The sequence below is a fragment of the Corvus brachyrhynchos genome, unplaced genomic scaffold, assembly GCF_000691975.1.
Source record: "Corvus brachyrhynchos isolate BGI_N302 unplaced genomic scaffold, ASM69197v1 scaffold68, whole genome shotgun sequence".
Lineage (NCBI taxonomy): Eukaryota > Metazoa > Chordata > Aves > Passeriformes > Corvidae > Corvus > Corvus brachyrhynchos.
The window spans coordinates 2,350,166-2,355,639 of NW_008240039.1; the positions used below are offsets into that span (position 1 = coordinate 2,350,166).

Consider the following 5,474-nt stretch of genomic DNA (forward strand, 5'->3'; position numbering starts at 1 on the left):
GCTTCCCTCCTCCCGCCCGCGCTCCCGCGCGCTCCCTCCCCTCAGCGAACAAAGGGCGAGGGCGGGCGGTGTACGGGGGGGTCGCGGTCGCCTCGCCGGCCCTGCAGGCCAAAAACAAGTCTGAAAGAGCCGGATGGGAACAGAAAGACACGAAACTGAACCCACAAATGGTGTTTAAGCTCAGGGCTGGGAGAGGCAGAGCCCCCTCACCATGTCAAATGGGAGCGCTCCGGGCTGCGGAGTGTGAAAGGGCGGGAGAGAGGCCACAGGCCTTAAAATGCTGCTCACAAGAGGCTGGCAAGCAATAAATACCTTCATATCATCGTGTGAGGAGAGACTGCGGGAGCTGGGCCTGGTTAGTCTGGGAAGGGAAGGCTGAGGAGGGATCTCATTAATGAATAAAAATATCTCCCAGGGGTGACAGAGGATGGTGGCAGACTCGTCAGCGGTGCCCAGCGACAGGACGAGGAGGAATGACTGTAAACTAAACCAGAAGTTCCGCCTCAACATGAGGAAGAGCTTTTTTTCCATGAGGGTGGCAGGGAGCAGCTGCTCTGGGAGGGCGTGGAGTCTCCCTTTCTGGAGACATTCCAAACCCACCTCGACACGTTCCTGCTTCATCTGCTCCCGGTGACCCTGCCTTGGCCAGGGTGATCTCCAGAGGGCCCTTCCAACCCTAAAAAAATCTGTGATTCTGTGATCTTTCCCTCAGGAACTTGACAAGTAGCAATTCTGTAGCTTAGAACTTCTATTTTCCCAGCTTTGCTTATAAAGGTACTTACACAGCCAAAGTTTCCAGAGCGTTCTTTTCATATTCTCCTCACAGCATTTATCACTGCTCTGGAAGGGTTTGCATGAAAGAGAAAGTAGGGGAAAAAAAACCAAAAAAGAAGCATAAAAATTGCGATTTCTGTCTTGCAGGCGGGACCTCAGGCAAACCAGGCAGGAGAGATGTTACCAAAATGGAATCATTTCACACCAGAACTCGCATACTGAAACCCTAATTAATATTGAAAAGTAAGTAGAGATACAGTATTGCATCACTTTTCCTCCTGTCACTGGTCTAAATCTGTGGGTTTTTCCCAGTATATGTTTATACCTTGTTGAAAGGTGACATTACTTGGTAACCAAAATAGGTTTATAGGAAAAAGTGAAACAACCCACAGCATTATAGCCAATTTTCAATTCAAACCTATCCAGCTCGAATACACTGTAATAAAATAAACAAAACCCCCCACAAAGCGCAACAAAAAACAACCAAAAAAAAAGGTTAAAGAGGCCAATATTTTTTCTGCAAACTCTTCCCCCGGTAGATTCTTGCTTCTCTGGAATTTAAACCAAAGTGTTCCTTCTGTCATGCTTTCTGAAGGGAGGTGTGGTTACCTTTAATTAGAAAGAGAAAGAGCAGGTTTGCCAATTAAACTGTAGGAAAGTGGGTTGGCTATTATTCAGGTTGTCTGTTATGAAAAGCTGTTAGATCCTCGTGTGGTTAAGCCTTTGCTTTATAATAATCAAATGTTTGTTTTAAAATAACCTTTATGATGCACTAAAGCTTCAATTCATCACCCTGAGATTTACAAATAACGAAATAAGAAATTTACTGAAATTAGAATAAATTATTCTTGAATTGCTGTCCCAAATTGCTAATATTCTTTCCAATAACCATGGGGAAATTTCTGTTCCACCCCTGAAATGTGGACAGGAATTATCCTATTAAAATCTCTGGAACCACATTGTATGCATGTGGGGATGTCAATGTTCTTGAGGCTAGAGATTCATCCAGCATCCCCATCTGGAAAATACTGATTAAATCTAAGTGCTTAAGGAACACCACAACTTTTACTAGATATTTGCAAAGTTGCCTACAGATTTCAAAAGCAGTTACACACAATATTTTAGTCATTAAATCTCAGAGAGATTTATAGTAGGCAAATTGCATGATTTTTAAAAATTAATTAAATATTTTCTAGTTAGAGATTGCTTTTAGTCTTAGCAGAGATTAAAATATCCTTTTGGGAATACACCATTTGTGTGGAAAAGAATGACCATTTACCACATCAGGCAAAAAAAAGGTACTCTCCATAAAGGATTTAAAAAAAAAAAAAGAAGAAGAAGAAGAAAAATCCTTGTTTTACAAAGAAAAATTTCTCAATTTTACAAGATTTTGTGGAAAATTTTCAGCTAGCACTGGATCATACAGCAAAAAAATCTGTGTAATGAACAAAAATAACGTTCTGAGATTGATAGCAAATAGTAAATCACATTTTGCTTCTTTGAGAAAATAGCTGCATTGAGATTTTGTTATTGGACTAGAACAATTGTAGTGTGAATTAATTATATCATAAATTACATAATTACAAGTGTTATCATTATGAACTAATGCATGCCTTTTTCCCATTGCAAGTTCTTATCATACAGATACTGCTTTTCTTCCTTATATTTCTCTTACATTCTTTTACCAATTCTAATAACTAAACATGCTTTGTTTGGTTTTTTTTTTTTTAATAAAATACACATTCGGATCTTATCCTCTCCTAGGAATCTCTAATTTTTTTCTTGCATTCTAATTTTTATGCATTCTCTGTTTCATGAGAGCTAAAGGGAATTTCTCTCCCCAGGTCTTGTGCTCTGCCACGTCTTCAAATCCATGGAATTTGGGTAAGGAATCTGGATCAGTCAGGAGTGTTTATAGTACATTTACACACAGCTAATGCTTTCAGCACACCTAAAAATACAACTGTTGCAATAGTTCCTGTTTCTGATCCTGTGATTTAATTATATCTTATTCTCCAGTGAGAAATTTCATTGATGTACAGTTCCACTGCTATTATGGGGAGGGATCCTGAGGATTGGAAATGGTTGTTTACAGAGGGGAGGTTGTTCCAGGTGGGGTGGGTTTGGTTTGTAAATCTCACTGGACAAATCAGTTTTGCTGCATTTTAAAACCTGTCAGAAGAATCCCACCTTGCTGTGTGCAACAGGGTGGTTTATTCTGCTGTCCCGTGCTGGAAGCTACTGCACAGGCATTACCTTTATTTTTAAAATTTCTTTTTCATTTTTAATCTTAATTTTTTTTGTATGGGCACACAGATCCATAAACTGCCCTAGTTTTTAGTGTTCAGTGGGCGAGTGTGCAAATCACCAGAAATAAGTGGATTTATCAGATATAAGTTTATCTGTTTCTACACACTGCAAAAATATTGTTTGTAACTAAACTAACTAGCTGAAAATACCTGTAAATACCTGAAGAACTGGTATAGATAATTAATAAAACCAATTTTTATGGTTTTTTGTTAGTCCACCTTGAAGTTACAGTTTTCCTCTTAGGTTAGAGCCACAGAAAACCTCTCTGTAAAAAGGTTGCTCCATAGTTCTCCATTGCAAAACTTCTTGCACCTTTTTCTCAATCAGCTGACATTAACCCCTTCGTAGGGAACATCCTGAGTTAGATGAAACTTCGGGCAGTTTCACTTCATAAAGTAATTAATTTTTGCATGCCGCTAACATTGTTATAATCAAAATTTACATATTGGTATCTGAGTGAAAATATTGCACAGTTTTTAAGGTAAATCAAGATGCTCCTGGTCTCTGTAAGAATAACTGTCACCAAACAGGTATAATTTATGCTTTCTGAAAAAGGGTGAAAAATCAGCACTTCTCAAGATTCCATAGCTCCTCGGATGGTATAAGAATACTGCTGAAATAATAAATAATTATGGTTTGCCTCCTTTCTTTGTAACCTCAGATAAGTGTTTTAAATAGACTGACTCAAAACTCCACCTCATATTCCAGAATCACACCGGCACCATTTCCCATTCCATAACATTTTGTCTGCCTTTGTGTCCTTTGATGGCTATAAGAGTGCCTTCTGTGAACCCTGGAGAGAGCCAAGGAGACACTCACGTGATTTTGGATTAGTTTGAAGTTCTCCAATTGGTCCCTAAAGCAAAGCAGAACTCTCATTTCTCCTGACATTGCACCAAAATTAAAGGAAGCTTATACAATGTCTAAACTTCAGCTATGCTTCAATCCTGAGTCTATTCAGAACTCTTTTTTTTTACTATTGTTTTATTTTTTTTAACCTTATTCAGAGCTGTTCCAAGCTGCTGTTATTTGTCACTTCTTTGACAATTGGATGACAATCATCACTGCTACCTTCTGAGGAAGGACCCAGGTAGCAGAATATCAAGATCATTCATTAGAGAAAATAAATAAGTAAAAGAAAACTGAATATAAATCCTCAGTGGGGCCAGGCAGAGCAAAAAGTAGGAGTAGCTCAGTCTCCTTAGTTACATTCTGCATTCTCACAGTTTCTTTCAGTTTCCCTATTATTATGGAACAAAAGAGTTATTTTAAACGACTTCTGAGAACATCACATAAAATTAGCAGAACTGTGTTAGTCTGCAGAGAATATAATTGACAAGGTTCTAAGGTAAGGGGAACTGGTTCTGAGAGTTGAATTCATGTCAATTAGGGAAGTCCATACACCTGAGTTTTAAACTGATACAGTGGTGGAAGATGATCCTGAACTCCTTTCTTATGGTGAGGATCAGGATGGGTTATCTGTGAAATGGGTTCAAGGACAGTTAATTCAGAACCATTGGGAGACTTTGCAAGTCACTTCAAAATCCTTTGGAAAAATCCATTGCCGTGTAAGTGAAGCAGCACAGTTGTGAGGGCCCACAGCTGTCCTGGGTGTGTTCCTGGGAATGTTATATATATGTTATATATAATCATGTCTGTATATGACTGTCTTTGAAGAGCTCGTCCTCAACAGAAGCACAATAAGCTACACTGGAACAGGACACACTGGGCTACATGTCCTAAAACGCATTATCTCTAGTCCTGTTTTCTCACAAATTCCAGTCTTGTTTTCTCACAAATTCTAGTCTTGTTTTCTCACCAATTCTGGCTGGAGGTGCTTTTATTTCCAGGGAAAAACCTTGCTCCTATTGCCTTGTGACCCATTTTAAAAAATCAATGTCACAGGTATCTCTGACTTCAACGATAATACAAATTTATTCCTAGTTCCTATGTTTAGCAGAACTTGAAGCATTTTCCAAAGCAAAAAAAAAAAAAAAAAAAATAGGAAGCTGCAGCAGAATGATGTAAAATTATTTAGCCACCAACACCCAGCAGTTTATAGAAAGAAGGGAGATGAAATATTGGGGTTGCTTGAACCTGGATCTACTGTTCCTCACAGTCAACACATGATTTTATACTGTGATACAATCCTACAGTGTGATACAGAGTTTTGTAATCTATGTGGGTACTTGTTCAACAAAATACAGAACTCCTCTGCTGGGAGTAAGCTCTGTTCTGAACTCTTCTGTTTTTTCATCTTCCAACCTTGAAACAGGTGTCTCAAGGCTGGTGTGAGCATGCTTATGCACTTAACAAACACCAGTTCTCCCATTTTTTTTTTATTCTATTTGTATAAATCCATCTTGAGAAAACCAGAAGAATAGCTTTGA

General features: G+C 38.8%; 1 long non-coding RNA gene across 3 annotated transcripts in view; it reads left to right on the forward strand.

The window, feature by feature from the left end:
* LOC108449076 overlaps nucleotides 1-5,468 on the forward strand; it is a 6,433-nt gene extending 965 nt beyond the window's left edge. The window contains exons 1-4 of one of the 3 annotated variants that reach the window (XR_001865179.1): nucleotides 7-355; nucleotides 922-1,017; nucleotides 2,619-2,658; nucleotides 3,793-5,468. This is a non-coding gene — a long non-coding RNA (uncharacterized LOC108449076). The other 2 variants (XR_001865177.1, XR_001865178.1) reach the window with 2 other exon arrangements.
* Nucleotides 5,469-5,474: the final 6 nt, after the last annotated feature.